This window comes from Culex quinquefasciatus, chromosome 1 (genome assembly GCF_015732765.1).
Source record: "Culex quinquefasciatus strain JHB chromosome 1, VPISU_Cqui_1.0_pri_paternal, whole genome shotgun sequence".
Taxonomy (NCBI): Eukaryota; Metazoa; Arthropoda; class Insecta; order Diptera; family Culicidae; genus Culex; species Culex quinquefasciatus.
In genome coordinates, this window is record NC_051861.1 from 89,864,402 (window position 1) to 89,882,026 (window position 17,625).

The window sequence follows — 17,625 nt, forward strand, 5'->3', positions numbered from 1 at the left end:
AGCAAAAGCAAAAGCAAAAGCAAAAGCAAAAGCAAAAGCAAAAGCAAAAGCAAAAAGCAAAAGCAAAAGCAAAAGCAAAAGCAAAAAGCAAAAGCAAAAGCAAAAGCAAAAGCAAAAGCAAAAGCAAAAAGCAAAAGCAAAAGCAAAAGCAAAAGCAAAAAGCAAAAGCAAAAAGCAAAAAGCAAAAAGCAAAAAGCAAAAAGCAAAAAGCAAAAAGCAAAAAGCAAAAAGCAAAAAGCAAAAAGCAAAAAGCAAAAAGCAAAAAGCAAAAAGCAAAAAGCAAAAAGCAAAAAGCAAAAAGCAAAAAGCAAACATTTCTTTCCGTGCCCATCGTGCGATGTTTTCCCGGAGTTTCTCTCTCCTTCGGAACTCTCCGCTCATTTTCCCGAACCAAGCTCACATCTTCGGCCAATTTTCGTCGTTGCTTCCGACGGTAGTAAACATTTTGCAACTCTTCTGCTGGCAGTCGGTTTGGATTTAGGGAAATTTGTTTTAGTTTACGCTTAGCTTCGCAGCTGGTCGGACGCGAAATTCCGGAATTTCTGGGGGGAAACCGCGCGCGTTTTCGGTTTTTCGGCTTGCCGGTTCTGAGAAAATTTGAAAGAAGTGGAACTAAGTGACTTTGATGGCTTCAGGGTAATTGTTGAGTGAGTTAATCGGAACGTGTTCAATTGTCAAAGAAAGAGATCAATTAAAAAATAATAATAACTTAGAAATTTGCGAAAATGTATTAACTTAAATTGTGACCTCACAGTTTACTAAACATTTACATGATGACCAAATTTGTGAAAAAATCACTTGAAGCAACCTCGGACTTCAAAAGCGAGTACTAGTTGTACGAAGTAAAGCAATTTAAAAGCTAAATTACGAAAATACAAAAAAAATCTCAAAAAAAACCCGCGAAACGTGCCACGGGTGACGATGATGGAGTTGTGATGAAGTGATGGAATCCGCCAGTTTTTTATTCTCCCCCCTCTCATGATGTCCTTTTGAGTCGTTGTCGGTTTCGCCGTAAGTTGTTTACCACATGTGGGAAGCACTCGCGGGGGATGACCGGAAGATGGTGGTGATGACGATATAGTGCGGAGATGATGAAAAGTTGGCAGACGTGAGCCAAAAGAGTGTGTGTGTGTGTTGGGTGTGTTGAAAAAATAAAAATATGTTGAAAATTTATACTGTTAACGGTGGTGACGAGCTTTAGTTGGTTAGTTTTGGTGAAAGTGTTTCCAGCTGACGACGAAAAAGGACGACGAGTGAAGAGATTTTTGAGTGGATATTCTCAACGAGGACGGGACAGCAGTTATACAGGATGATGTAATTATGTGACGAGTTAAAGTGAGTTTTTTTTTCAATTTATTTCATATGAGGGATATTTTCGAGTGTATGAATGTGCGATTGTAGTTAATTTTAAAGTTCAAACATATCTTACAATTTAAAAAATAGCAATCATCTCAAAACGCTTAAAATAACTTTACAATTATTAATAAGGAAATAAAATTTGAGCACAAATAAACAACAGCTGGTGAGAATGAATTTTAGCACATATTCATTTTAAAATTTTCTTTGAAATGCTCAAACATATGAGATCATGCAGGAATAAAAAAGATAAATATTTTTACAAATATATTTTGGTTTAAACGAAATGAATGAAAAATTACATTTTTGTCTTGGTCATTTGTAATATTTTCAAAATTTTGAAATTTATTAAACTTAATTCATCTAACTATCCCTATGTTGAGTTTTATTCTTTAAGTCGTTTTAATCGATTGTTTAGCACGTGCAAACTCTGTTCCCAACATTGAGTTAATCAGCTGTTTTGAAGGAAGTTGAAATCTTAGCATACGATAGTGAAATAAATAAAATGAAAAATTATATTAAATGATATGACATTTTAACCACTGGTGACAAAATTGTATTTCAGGATGTTGTACATTTTGCAATTTAGAGACTGTTTGAAGTTCTCTCATATCCAGTTATTTTATTTGGATGATTATTTCTCGCAGCTGAAGCTTAATGAAAAAAATAATTAGTTAATAAATATTTAAAAAAAATTACACAATGAAACAAAACGCTACTCAACAATCTACGAGATTTACTGCAAATTTTGGTAGAATCAGTTGCGAGAAGTTTATTGCCTTTTAATATTTCGTTGGTTGTATTCTTTTGGTATCTATCTTGAATTAAAAAAAATCATATTATTTTGTATTTATTTGACCGGCTTGAAAATTTTATCGTATTCTAATAAAAGAATCGCATGTATGGTAGAAAATCTGGATGATGAAAAAATCTATGAAAATTAATTTATAATATGAATATTTTATGATAAAAAAAAAACATAATAACCATTCCAAACAATTTTTTTTGCAATTTCAAATATTATCGATGATTGTTGTGTAAATGTTGTTTACTAATTCTTTATTCAAGGGGTTACATACATGTAAATCGGCTAAAAAAACAGAGGTTGATGTGAGCACACACTTAATTTTATTTAAAATCTGTTTTCAGGGCATTAAAATATACCGTAAAACGGGGTGACTTTGATAGCCGGGGTGACTTTGATAGGTTTGCGATTTTTCCGCAAAATGAAGAGTACAATTAAAATACGTAAGAAATGGTTTAGTTAGAAACATATTGACCGTGGTAGAGAAGTGTTCAAAGTATCTTAAGAAGAACTTTTCATAAAATTTTAACAAGTTTAAATAGTTAGTTAACTATAGTTAAGAAAATGTTAATGAAAATCATTATTTTAAACTTCTCAAAGTGTCATGATTTTCTCAATGAACGTGATTTTTAATCAGAAAACGGAATGCATTTTCGGATTCCTTGGACAATTTTCCACTAGGAGAAGGTTAAATAAATTTGTAAATAATAAATAATATGTGTTTTTGAAACAGGGGACCGGCTTCGTGGCTCAATGGTCGCGACTTCTGCCTCGAATGCAGAAGGTTCAGGGATCAAATCCCGGTCGGTTCCCTTGAAATTTGGAATCAGGAAATTGAACTTTGAATATGAATAAAAACCTTTAAGAATCAGGTGGGATTCGAACTCACACCTTTGGATTGATGGCCTGGGACGCTAACCAGTCGGCCATCATGGAGTTAATGCTCTTGAACTGATTTGATCCGTAGTGGCGAAATAATGTCACAAGGTATAACATATCAAACCATTATATAACTACTAACACCGTCTCAATACAGCCCAGGGCCATCTCATATACACATGAACTGGACGAGGGAGTCGTGGATTGCCTGGCCCGAGTCATCTGCATTACCGATCTTTGTCCGTACAATTACAGAAGAAATCGTTAGCCAGAGAAAGGTATTCGCTTCAAAGGTTCTTGAGATATATGGTGGTTACTAACCGAACCGTCTCAGTTGAAATATACTGTGGTCATGGCCAAGTCCTGCCAAGACGGGGTTCAAATACATACATACATACATACAATATGTGTTTTTGAAACACCATTAAAAAAAATCTCCAAATTTATAAGCAATTTCAGTTAAATAAATTTCATTTAAAATGTGAAAACTAAAGAGAAATGCAAAATAAATCGATAATTTTATAAACAAAACCAGTTTTAACAAATTTTAAGCAAAATTTCGACTTTTTAACAATTTTACCTTAAATTTATATGTATTAGGGTACAAATAAAGTTTGAACATCTTAAATATGATTTTAACAAGAAAAACTATGACTATCAAAGTCACCCCGGAATTAAAACTAAGAATTTTTAAAGTAACTATTTTTTCAAACATTATTGAAAAAAACTTTTATTCCGAAAAAGTGCATGGACTTTGTGTAGTCTACCCCAGTACTTGTTTTAAAAATAACAATCTTGAGAAAACCTTACCTGTTGGAAAATATGCTAAAAACAAATTGAAATCCTATCAAAGTCACCCCGGTTTAGGGTACATTTTCTTTTATTATCAACACAAATTTGAAAACATTTGATTGTATCATTGCCGAGATATAGCTATTTCAAAAAACGGGTGCCACGATATCTCAACATTGCTTTGACCAAATCGGTTCAAGATTTTGGTGAAGACTCGCTAAACCGGTCCCATGTGCATGTTGAAGGCAGATTTTCAAAAAAATTATCTGAAAAAAAAAACATTTTTTTATCTGTTTTTCATACAAAAAATCACCAGTTTTTGATTTTTGTATTTTTTGAAAATTATAAAATTTCAATTCGGGCTTCGTCATGCACACTCGATATGTCTTGGGAGTCTTCACGGTCATCACCCAAAATTTCAGCCAATTTGGTCTGTCCCATCTCGAGATATCGTGGCACCCGTAAATCCACTTGGTGTTCAGAGCAAAACGCTCAAAAGGTTAGACAGTTGGCTTTAAGCATGGCAAAATTCTGAGCTTAGATCGTCTCCAATTCAGTTAAATCATGAAATATTTTCATAAAACTTTCAATTTTGATTAGGAATTTTGATTAGGAAGCAAATCTGGATAAAACATTCTCTTTTTGGGAAAAAGCTGATAAGGCGAAATCAAATTAATAATTGAAGTATCTAGAAACTAATCGGGGCGCAGAAAAGCATTGTTAAAATGGAAGTTTGCAAGGAAAAGCTTTCTCACGCTTACCTTCTTAGCATTTTCAGTCTAATGGGGCAGATAAAAGTTTTTTTTTCTAATTTTAAACCTAATTTTGACCTTAATCACAGATTGGATTTTTTCGAGATTTTTTTTAGGATTTTTTTTGTTGATTTTTGACAGTAGCATGATACTATAATAAGGTTAAAAAAACTGTGATAATTTTGTTCCAAATTGATTTTTATAGCTATCTTATTTTTAACTTCGAAAAGTGCCAAGGGCCAAAAACCTAGATTAAAATTTATAATGGCTTAATAGCTTTATCTCTTTTACAGAATTTCAATGATATTCATGTTGAAAAACCATTTTCAATTTTTTACCCTGACAAGAAATTTGAAAAATATTTTTGATTCCAATCTTTTATGATTTTTGGGAATTCTTGAACGAAATTTTATTTCATTTTATTATATTTCGTAAAATCCATTATTAAATTCTATTTACACCACCTTGAGCAGCTTGTGGTGCTCGGCTTCTCACTTTATTTTTATTGATAATAGTGAATGAATGATTTTTTTCTACCAAACTATGGAATATTAGATAAATGTAGCCAGCCAGTTGTCTGTTTTTACTTCACTTGTGGATCCGTGGATTCTTACTTATGAAAAAATATGTTGCAATGTTTTAAATAGTGCGTCCATCCTGGGAATTCCCGGGACAAACTTCCCGGGATTTTTCCAAAACCGGGAATTTCCAAATCCCGGGATTTTTTTTGTCCCGGGAATTTCCGAAATTGAAAACAAATCAAATTTTGGTCTAGAAATTCAGATTGGTTGTGGAAATAAACTGCCAATTTTTTACTCTCAAATCCCATGTACCTATTCAGACTGCAGTCCCGATTATCCCTAGTTATCGGTAATAACTTAATGATAATTTTTAAAATATGGTTTAAATATTAAAAATAAAATTATTAAGTTATCCAAAGTGTAACATGGTCTTTTATAATTATATTGTTGCTTGTTTTTTTAGACAGTTTCAATAAAACACGAACGTAGTCATTTTATATTAATAAATATATAAAAGAAATATATTTAAATTCCAAAGCACATCAAAAATCATTTATTTAATTTGTTTTAAGCTATCTAAAGGCTGCTGTCCTTGTTCAGATTGAAGTGTAGCTTATCACCAATCAACAGTATTGAGCTAATTCTATAATTTAAGCTTGAAAAACATAACAAGTATAATGAAAACATAGATTGTATGACTGCTTTAAAAAATTCCCGGATCCCGGGAATTCGCGGAATTCAACAGATATTATTCCCGTTTCCCGGGAAATTCAAAACCCGGGAAAATTTGACGCCCTAGTTTTAAATTAAAAAAATGTTATTGAAGAACTTATTTTTACATTATTTTGAAGAATAATATCAAATCAAATATCAAATAAAATAATCCAAAAAATAATGTAAAATAAACCAACTCATATTTGTATTGTTCGTATTTTATCCGGATTGGTAAAAAATTCTGCAGAATCGAGGCAGGTTTAAAATTTTGTGATATTTTGGTGGAAATTTTTACCTCGATAGTTTTTTTTTTCTCAAAATTAGCGACTTTTGGGACAATTTACAAATTTCTTTTTAAAATGAAACACTCATTGCTATTTATTTTGAACAAATTATTTTTTTTTTCTAATTAAACACTCATAACTAACTTTTTAAAACAAATTATTTGTTAGTTACTTTGTATCTGGAATCCAAATCAAGTTTCATGCAATTGTGTGAATCTGGAGTTTTATTTGAAGTTGAACTCTAAACACAGAGCACATAACTTCACAAAAAACTTTAGAAATGTGATGTAAAAAGAGTTCAAAAACTGTTTTGCTGTACATTGTCTCCACAATCAATCAGTCCCTTCACCATAATCCAATTTCATCGCAATTGTCACCCGAACCCGTTTCTCGAAAGTCCCCACTCAATATTCTCTCAGCCAGTCCTCAGTCTCATAAATTTCACGATTGGTCACATTTCTCAGCAGCACGGAATCGTCATTCTTCGTCGTCGTCGTCGTCGTTGTTAGTGGTCCTCCCCAGCGGATTTCTCGTCCTCCTCCGACCCAACTCACTCACTGTGAAAACGACGACGACGACATCCTTTTCTTCTTCTTTTTCTTGCTCTGGCTCTTCTTCCACGACCGACCGACGGTTTTCCTGATGTTCTCTCGCTTGGGCGCGCTGCTCCGCCTTCGCTCCTTGCTCTACAATAACATGAAATTCCCTTTTGGGGCGGGGAGGATTGTTGGTGTGGTGGGCGATGAGTTTTTGTCGGAATTTCAACGAGACAGGAAGGGAACCTGGTTTTTGTTATGAAATGGCGTAGGTATCATACATTTTGCCGATAGGTAATTAAGAATTATCTTTGAAAATATGCCAATTGACCAATCAAAATCAAATAATACGCTCTACAGCATTGCCTTGGCGTTCTCGATTGCGAGATTCCTACTCGAAACTAGGTGTCCGAAGGCTTGATTGTTGAGGTTATTGCAAACCTCTTTTTACACCTTAGTTTCTATCCACCCCGAGATTCAAGTGATCGTAGGGGAACAGCATCTAATTCCAGCGTGCCTCTAATGTTGGCAGGTAAGAACTTTGACATTCAATTAAAGCTAATTAAAAGCGTTTTCAACTGAAATCGAGTGATAAATAGCTCAATAAGAAGTGAGCAAGCAAGTTTATTCAAAAGTTTTTCAAAATTAGTTGTTTAAATAGTGAAAATCAGCAAATTGGATGGAATTAGGTGCGAGTGATTAACCTGCTAAAGATACGAGAATTTCCCCTTGTTTTAGTGAAAAAAGTTGATTTTTTGCCGATTTCGGCAATTTTTTCTGTTTTTGCGCGTTGCGCGTCGAAAAACCCAGTTTTTTTTTCAAAAAATCATATCTTGGAAACGTACGGTTCGACACCGCCAATTTTTTAACATGTCATGTGAAATTTTCCGAGGAATCCTACATAGGCTCTTTGGTCCAGACACGGCCAAAACGCCATTTTAAGTTTTCATACGACTTTTTCAAATGTTAAGCTAGATTTTTGAAACTTCTTACTATTTTTCTCCAATTGCCAAACTTTTCACCTTTCTTTTACGTCTAAGACAGCTTAAATCGTATGAAATGACGCGGCGATTTTTGAAAAAAGTAGTTTTTGCGAAAAAAGTCGAAAATTGCCATTTTTCGAACCACCCTAGCACGATGTTGGTCACCCTAATGGCCATACAAAAAAATACGGGTCTAATTATTTTGGCCAAGAAAGCCCCAGAATTTTTTTTAAGTTTCGGCTCTTTTCAAATGGAATTGCTATATTTATGAACAATCGAAATTGGGTTATGCTGCTATTGGAGCTACTCTCTACGAAATCGGCCGATTTCGACCATTTTTATTTTATGTATTTTTTTATTTGACTTAAACTTTGTGAGGGCCTTTCCTATGACCAAACTAGCTATTTTGCGTCATTGGTTCACCCATACAAGTCTCCATACAATTTTGACTGCTGTCCATACAAAAATGGTATGTAAATATTCAAACAGCTGTAACTTTTGAGTGAATTTTCTGATCAAAGCAAAGTTGTAGGTATTGTTGAGGACTTTTGAGAAAAAAATAGGAACACGGAAAAAAATTGCAGATTTTTTTATTAACTTTTTTTTCACTAAAACTCAATTTCCCAAAATACGTATTTGTTTTATTTTCGAGATTTTTTGATATGTTTTAGGGGACAAAAATCCGCAACTTTTGAACCACTCACGGTCACTATTTTTAAAAACTCAAAAACTGCAAATATTTCGCTGAAATCAAACTTTCGGTGGCTATATCTTGAAAACGGAGCCCTTTATCAAAAAATCTGTAAAGTACTTTTCAAACTTGTTTTTGCATGACACTTCAATTTTTTTTCCAAAAATCACTTTTTTTTTCAAAAATTCATAACTCGGCGGCAGATTTTTTGACCATGTTTCTCTATGGCTCAAAAGTTGCGGATTTTTGTCCCCTAAAACATATCAAAAAATCTCGAAAATAAAACAAATACGTATTTTGGGAAATTGAGTTTTAGTAAAAAAAAAGTTGATAAAAAAATCTGCAATTTTTTTTTCGTGTACCTATTTTTTTCTCAAAAGTCCTCAACAATACCTACGGAAGACACCAAATTGATCAGAAAATTCACTCAAAAGTTACAGCTGTTTAAATATTTACATACCATTTTTGTATGGACAACAGCCAAAATTGTATGGAGACTTGTATGGGTGAACCAATGACGCAAAATAGCTTATTTGGTCATAGGGAAGGCCCCCACAAAGTTTGAGCCAAATCAAAAAATACAAATAAAATCCATTTCCACAAATAGTTGCTCAAGGATTTTTCAAAACTTATTCATCCAATTTTAATAGTAGTTATTTTCCATACTTTGATCCCGATTATACAATTAGTTTTGTATTAACGAAATCTTAAAAGGTTCACAAAATAAGCATTAACTTAACCTCAATTTCTAGGAATTATAAAATCACTCGAAGATGTGTTCAAGGGCCGTTTTACATGAACATTCACAATGGGTCCGCGAGCCAAGTTAAGCCCGATGGCCATACTTTGGTCACCCCTGTTCTAAATATACTTGAATATAATTCCAGTCTTTTTTTTTAATTTCATTGAACAAAAGAGAAAATATTTAAAGCACTGCGCATTTTGCGAATCATCAAACTAAAATTTTGACAATTTTCCTTAATTATCATCTATTCCACAACTAAATCTGAATTTCCAGACCAAAATTATTTTTTTTTTGATTTCGGGAAATTCCCGGGATAAAATATAAAAAAATCCTGGGATACGGGAATTCCCGGTTTTCGAAAAAATCCCGGAAATTTTGTCCCGGGAGTTCCCGGGATGGACGCACTACAAATTTGTAAAAATCGGCTGTAGTTTGTTCAAATCATGAAATATCCTGATGAAGTCATAAAAAGACCTGCTCCACCAGCAGAAAACTGTTTTTTTTTTTGGTTATTTCAAGCATCTGTGCCGATTTTGAGCAAAAATTTCATGCACAAATTTCCGCCACCTGCTGATAAATTCAAAGAAAAACTAGTTACTCCATATTTTTTCCGATTTTTCCCATGCAAACTTCACCCTCGAGTATCAACGGGTAATTGTTAACCAATTTTGCTCATATTTGGCCCAAAAGCATAAAATATCACAGGAAAAAAAAAAGCTTGTGAAGTCCCTGGAACGAGATTTTGTTGAGATATTTAATTTTTCAATATCCAAATATTCTAAATTGAACTGATATGAAAGTGATTCTACAGTATCACTCAATTTAATTTCAATGCCCATATACATTCCACACCCACAAAGTGCACAACTAAGTAGCCTCCCCCACAACTTAAAAAGTGCAACCCAAAAAACTTCTTAAATAAATTTACGGAAAAACTTCAACCCCGGTTTCGCTGCAGGGCTCCGTCGGGGCCCAGGGCGACTAAGACCACATCGCCGGAACTGGAACCGAAAAGCTTGAACTTTCTTCTCGACCACTGCTCATTAGCTGGGTGCCCTTCTCACTAATCTTTAGCAGACAGTGTTTGGGCTGAGAAAGCTTCCAGTTTTTAATCTATGGCGATTAAAAACTTTACCACCTTTTTCGGTTTTACATTTTTGGCCGGAAAGCCAAGAGTTTTTCTCCGGGAAAAACTTCAAACGAATGCTCGAGCAGTGCTGGAGGGTGGCAACAGAGACAGAAACTAAAAATAAAACTAGCTCAAATTAAATGCAGACTAAATTTGGTGCTAAATTATGACCGGAAAGGGGGGAAAGTTTTTCCTTCCGGGCGAGGGTCTGGGGCTTTTCCCGTGGGAGTGGGAAACCCTTGTTGGGGCTCTAATTATACACGGTCTCGGGGAAGTCCCTGTGAGTAGACAAATACGCATTTTGCATGAAGCCGGTGGCTATTTCCGGTTGATGGTTTATTTTCCGCTTGGACACCTCTATTGCTAGATAACTATGTTTGGCTAAAGGTTTAGCCGACTGCCGACTACGATGTGGTCCAGTGGAACGATGGGGTTGTTTTTGCCTTCAAATAGGTCAAGAACCTGGATCTGATGAAGGTGGGTCGTTTGTGATCATCATGATGTACGGATTGTGAAAGTTTGATTTAAATAAATTGGCACTGAGTAGGGCACTAGTTTATTTGATTGTTATTTGAGGTGATGGCTATCGCTTTAAAGTTTTTTTTTTTTCTAAAGTAGCAAAATCAATCTGAATGATTATTATTTTCTCAATCGAATAAATCCAAAGTAAACACAATTATTTGTTTTTTTCATATTCTTCCTAATATTACAAATATTTTCAATCCAGTTATGAACTTGGTTTAGACAAAAAAAAAAAAAAAACAACATCAAATTGTACCACTTGTTGAATTGAATTGAATTGAACTGAACATAGTTAAATTTACCGTAAATTTATAATTTTTAACCGTTTATGTCAAATTTTGTGCAAGAACAGCCTTTCAAAATTCAAAAATCTGTATCTTGAGAACGGATGAAAATAATCCTTTTGATATTTACAGCAAAGTTGTAGGTTGCTTAGGACTACTATTAGTTACTATTTAAAAAAAAAATAATATGACTATTCTCACAATAAAATAAATGTTGAATACCTATTGAAAAAATAGCAACACTGCCTAATGTTGTCAATTTTTCTAAACTAAACATGAATTGGTTAAACATGTTAAATATTAAATAAACTATTTTGACTTAATTTGTAGATGTAAAATCAAATTGTCTTGCCTTTTAAAATGTTACGAATATCTTAAAATTTTGAAAAAAAAAATCACGATTCCTTCATTTTTCGACATTGAATAATCGATAAAAGTGATCGCCAATTAAAAATTCAACTTTGTTTTGGTGATATAGAGAAAACATCATTTTTCTTGTCCTATTTTCAGTATCTTTGAAGCAAATTAATAGGACATTTTCTGATCTTAAGCTAGGTCATGAATTTTACAGAAAAAACTCAAAAAGTTAAAAAAATATCAATTCATAGTGGATATAACACGAAAATGGTGTACGATATCAGAAAATTATTTATTTTCAAATTTTGTATACATCCAAAAATAAAATCAAAGTATATGTTCCAAACTTTGCAATGATTTAATAAAATCATGATTTTTTGAAAAAATGGCTACACTGCCAAATGAATTTAAACAAACTTGGATTGAAGCTCAAAAGATTGCATTAAAAAAAATTAAACTTTTTTAAAATGTTTTTTTGCGCAATCCATTTTTGTGTAGAAAGTCGAATTAAAAATTAACTTAATCCACCTATGGGGTTGAAGCCTTCCTAACTTATTACCAACAATGGCAGTTATGATGAAATTGTACAAAAATTTCATCTATTTTTTAGATCCGGAATAAAAAAGTACATAAATATCACTTAAGTGGCCATATTTCGAGACAGGGTCGCCAGATCTTCAATGTTTTGGAGTCGTTGGAAAGGTCTTTTGATAACCTAACAAACGATGGGTTGGATGATTGACCCGGACATAGTTTACATACATTTAAGTGAGATCCGGAATTATGTGAAAACACATTTTTATACATAACTTTTGAACTAATTATCGAAACTTCAATCTGTATAAAACTCGATCTATGGGACCTTAAACCAAGTCGAATGCAACAGGTTCGGGTCAAATCGGTTCAGCCAGTACATACACACACACATACACACAGACATTTGTTCAGTTGTTCAGGTGGGTCTACGACGTTTAAAGCGTAGGTGCCCACCCGCAGTTGCTACTCCGTTATTGACCAGGACCTCCAGAAGTTACATCCACGAGCCGTGGAAGATGAGTAGGCGCTATCTTTCCTCGCTTCGCAACTTCTCAAAGGCACCTATCATGCTGATCAATACCGGCGCCGGCCACGACCAGTGGTAGAGTCACGGGGAAGTGGATGGGAATGTTAGTCCGATACTTGAGTGATAGAGACCGCCCAATCGACTGCATCTCCGACAAAGTATCACATGAGTTTTGAGGGGGTTAGTAGATGGGTATGAGGTCAGGATTCACAAGTGGCAGTGATGTGACCATGAGCATTTTGTTTATCGGTTGAAATTTTTAAATCTTAGGCAGCCGGCTACGGAAAGATAGATAATTGATTATTTAAAAAGTATTTTTTATCGAACGCGTGCCAGCCGAGCAGTAGTGCTATGGGCTGGACTTATCAGTATATTTTTACTGTTTTTACAATTAAGATAACGCGAGCAAAGTTCAAAAAAAGTAAATAAATGACGCTTTACTCTTCATAAAATCGATAGCTGCCAGTTGGAATAAATTTTTACGATCATTTACGACGAAAATTATCGCGAAAAAACAGAACTGCGCGTCTCTATTCAGGTGGGTCTACGACGTTTTTATACAAAGTTCAGTTTTAGAGCAGGATTATAGCCTTACCCCAGTGAGGAAGGCAAAAAGGGGTTATTTTTTCAGAGTGTAACTTAGTCCTAATCAATATCTTAGACTTCATGAAAGACACCAAATCGATCAGAAAATCAGTTCTCAAGATAAAGATTTTTTAAATATTTTAAACCATTTTGTAAGGGCAGCTGCCAACATTGTATAAAGACTTGTATGAATAATCATAAGCTGTAAAAATATTTCTTTGATCATAGAAAAAGTACACTCAAAGTTTCATCCAAATCCAAAAATAAAGAAAAAGAAATTTTAAAAAAATCTGCTCATTCTTGGGAGTAATGCTTACTAAGAAAAAATATTTTGTTATTAAATAATTTAATGAACAAAATCGGTACAAAAATTATATATTCTTCAAATATCTATTGAAAATAAACACTTTCTACAGAAGACCATCTATGCATATCATCACCCAAAAACCACCACCCAAACAAAATAAAAATCACAAACTTTTCTCTGCACCACCCCCTCCTCCCCTCTTCGTCGGCACCGGAAACGAATGGCCTCAAGCAGAGAGGTATAAATTTGGTGAAATAAATTGCTAAATTGATATTTAGAGGATCCCACCAGTCTCACCACAGACTCGCACCATTCGCCGTTCCAGCCACTTTCGTTTGTCGGTTTCACCTAGTGATTCGTTTGAACCTTTCTTAGATTTTGGATTTTTAAAAAGTAAATCTTTCCCAGTTCCTGAGGGGAACACCCTTGAAGAGTATCGGGGCCGGCATTTACAAAGCGGATTCAGTGGCAGTTCCATTCTCAACTTAATGTTAACATGTTAAGGTTAATGTTAACATTCCATAGGTCGCCTCCCTAAGGTGTCGTGATAAGGTCCAGTTTGTGACGATACACTACTTTCCCTTTACTAAGCAATCGATTCCAGAAGGGAAAAGATCACCAGTTGTGTTGGTCCGAGCCGGGATTTGAACCCCGATCTACCGCTTACGAGGCGGAAGCGTTACCACTGGGCTACGTGGCTCGGTGGATTTTTAAAGGTCATGAAAAAAACATTTTTTTCAGATTTCTTTTTAAATCAATAAATTGAATTGATTATTATTCAGAAATTTAAGATATTGCATCGAAATCCTTAAGCATTTAGTCCTTTTCAATTGACCAAAATGACAATAGAGGCATCTCCACCCTTTTCCCCTCTAACTTTTCCGGAAGCCGTCGTGGTGTCCTGAAATGCAAGGACGTCCTTTTGCGATGGCAAGGCCGCAACGAGAAAAAGGAAAGAGAAAACGTGAGGTTTTTCATAATTTATCTTCCCCGGAATTGTATTTCGGCTCATTTTTCTCCCGGCTTTTCCACCTCTTGTGTATTTGTGCCAGGAAAAATCACAGAAAAGTACATGTGTGCTAGTCTGTGTGTGCGAGGGCTCGAGACATTCTCAAATCAGAATCCAAATAATGAGATGATGAAAAAACGACACAATCTGCAAGCGAAGCTGACGAAAGGCGTCAAACCTGGAACTCAGGAATACGAGAGCCGTGAAACGTCGACACGAGGCCCCAACTAACTTTTGACGTCGTTGGTGGGGAGGGATAAACCCAGCATCATTTCCTCGTTTGAGAAGAAAAATTGTGAGGGGTACTTGGGATGAAAAAAGTTGCATTTGTCATAGTTTTGATAAAAATGTTTTCAATTCTAAAATATGTTGACGTCTGCTGTTTCCGATTGCAAATTTAGCTTTTGACAATGGTCATTTTATCAAAAAGATCAAGTTAGATGAAATCAAATATTTTTACAAATGTTCAATTTACCCCGCTGCTCTTCCCCCCCCCCCCCCCCCCCAAGCAAAGCTCACAACTCAACCCAAAAGCTCACCCCCTTTAAGCTGTGACAACGAGTGAAATCTCCTCACATTCAGGCAAAGGAGGCCGCCGTCGGTTGGCCATGTTATTGTTGTTCCGGCCATCGTCAGACGGAGGCTTGGCCCCTTTTCACAGCCCTGAGAAGAGAGCTGGATGACGACGGGGCTGCTCGAAACAAATGGAATGAAATTTGTTATTTGTGTTATAATAATATGAAAATGAGCACCCTCAATATGTTGTTGTTTGAGAGCGCCAGTTTTGCCAGTTGGGGAAAAACGAGGGGAAAAGTTTTGCCTTTTCGGTGGCTGTTGATTGTGTGAGTTTATCTGAGAGTGTGTTTTAGAGGATGTGATTCAATGTGTATATACAGCAGTTCCATATGAAAGTTAAAGAAAAAAAATAAAAGTGCTTCGATTTGGCTCAAATTTTTTCTGGGGGTTCCTTGGCCAAAATAATTAGACCCGTATTTTTTTGTTTGGTCATTAGGGTGGCCTACGTCGTGTTAGGGTGGTCCGAAAAATGGCCATTTTCGTCGATTTTCACAAAAACCACTTTTTTCAAAAAATCATAACTTCGCTCCATTTCAACCGATTTTAGCTGTCTAGGGCGCAAATGAAAGATGATAAGTTGGACTTTCAAGAAAAATAATGTGGAGTTTCAAAATCTAGCCTAACATTTGAAAAGTCTTATGAAAACATCAAATGCCGTTTTGACGGTGTCTGGACCAAAGAGCCTATATCTGAAAATATTTTTAACGGATTCCTCGGACAATTTTACATAACATATCAAAATTGGGCGAGGTTCATTAACAGATTCAGAGATATGATTTGAAAATAAAATCCGGGTTTTCGACGCGCGCGCGAAAACGAAATTGGCGAAATCGGCAAAAAATCAACTTTTTTCACTAAAACTGCGATAACTAGAAAATTTCAGCGATGACCTATAGATGTTAGGGTACCAAAATTTTCGCAATTGAAATACGCAACTTTTGGTACCCTAACATTTATAGGTCATCGCTGAAATTTTCGAGTTATCGCAGTTTTAGTGAAAAAAGTTGATTTTTTGCCGATTTCGTCAATCTCCCGTTTTCGCGCGCGGCGCGTCGAAAAACCCGGATTTTATTTTCAAAAAATCATATCTCTGAATCCTGTTAATGAACCTCGCCCAATTTTTGATATGTTATGTAAAATTGTCCGAGGAATCCGTTAAAAATATTTTCAGATATAGGCTCTTTGTCCAGACACCGTCAAAACGGCATTTGATGTTTTCATTAGACTTTTTCAAATGTTAGGCTAGATTTTTGAAACTCCACATTATTTTTTCTTGGAAGTCCAACTTATCATCTTTCATTTGCACCCTAGACAGCTAAAATCGGTTGGAATGGAGCGAAGTTATGATTTTTTGAAAAAAGTGGTTTTTGTGGAAATCGACGAAAATGGCCATTTTTCGGACCACCCTAACACGACGTAGGCCACCCTAATGGCCAAACAAAATAATACGGGTCTAATTATTTTGGCCAAGGAACCCCCAGAAAAATTTTGAGCCAAATCGAAGCACTTTTATTTTTTTTCTTTAACTTTCATATGGAACTGCTGTATAGCATTAAATTGGTAGTTTAGAAATTCCTGAGGTGGAAAATATTTAATCAAAATAATTTAAGAACAAAATAAATTTGTTTGAGATGAAATGCAGCATGATTTTAAACTAAACCTATGAGGAAGTTTTCATTTTCTTTAGTTTAAAATAAATTAAAACATTTTGAAAAATGAATCTGATGCCTTGTTTTTTTTTTAATTAAAATTGCAGTAAAATGTTTGTTAAGGATTAAAGCATGATTTTTTTTGAGTATTATAAGTTGGGCCTAACATTTGAATTGCAAGTTTCATAGAGCTCCTCCCATCATCTTAAGGGGTGTCCCTGATCACAAATCCGAGGTTCATTTTTTGATATCTTGTGGCGGAAGGGCGGTACGACCCCTTCTAATTTTGAACATGTGAAAAAAGAGGAGTTTTTCAATAAATTGCAGTCTGAAACGGTGATGAGATAGAAATTTGGTGTCAAGGAAACTTTTATGTAAAATTGCATGCCCAATGTGATGGCGTACTCAGAATTTTGAAAATACGTATTTTTCATCGAAAAAAAAAACACAAAAAAAGTTTTGAAAACTCTGCCTCTGTTACTCGACTGTAATTTTTTTTTTGGAACATGTCATTTTAAGAGAAATTCTTTTCAAAAAAATTGTTTTTGTAAAATCGCGATAACTCGTGATGTTTACAAGCAAACCTCTTATGTTTATATATATTTTTTTTGTAGTTTCTGTTCTACAACTTTGTAGATCATTGTTACATTTAAAAAAACCTGCAATGTTAGAAAAAACATGAAATTTAAAAATGAAAAATGTTGTTCTTAATGAAAAAATGACTCTTCTGGGTCAATGTAGATTCAAAAAGTGCATTAAATTTCCCTTAAAATGACATGTTCCAAAAATTTGTACAGTCTAGTAACGGGAAATGGCAGAGTTCTTAAAACCTTTTATGTGTTTTCGGAATTCTGAGTACGGCATCAAATCGGGCGTACAATTTTACATAAAAGTGTCTTGGACACAAAATTTCTATCTCATCACCGTTTCAGGCTGCAATTTGTTGAAGACAGGGCTTTTTTCGTATGTTCAAAAATGGAAGGGGTCGTAAATCCAGTATCAAACTACTACAAAAAAAAAAAAGAAAACTAAAAAAACGCAAACGTCAACCCCTCAGCAGTGGCACCTTGCTCGAGAAGTTGAGCT

General features: G+C 34.7%; 1 protein-coding gene across 1 annotated transcript in view; it reads left to right on the plus strand.

Moving 5' to 3' along the window:
- The first annotated feature begins 513 nt into the window (after positions 1 to 513).
- Positions 514 to 17,625, plus strand: part of LOC119771152 (carbonic anhydrase-related protein 10) — a 145,636-nt gene continuing 128,524 nt past the window's right edge. Inside the window, exon 1 of the mRNA XM_038266583.1 lies at positions 514 to 1,335. The gene's annotated coding sequence lies outside the window, so the exon portion shown is untranslated. The remainder of the gene's footprint in view (positions 1,336 to 17,625) is intronic.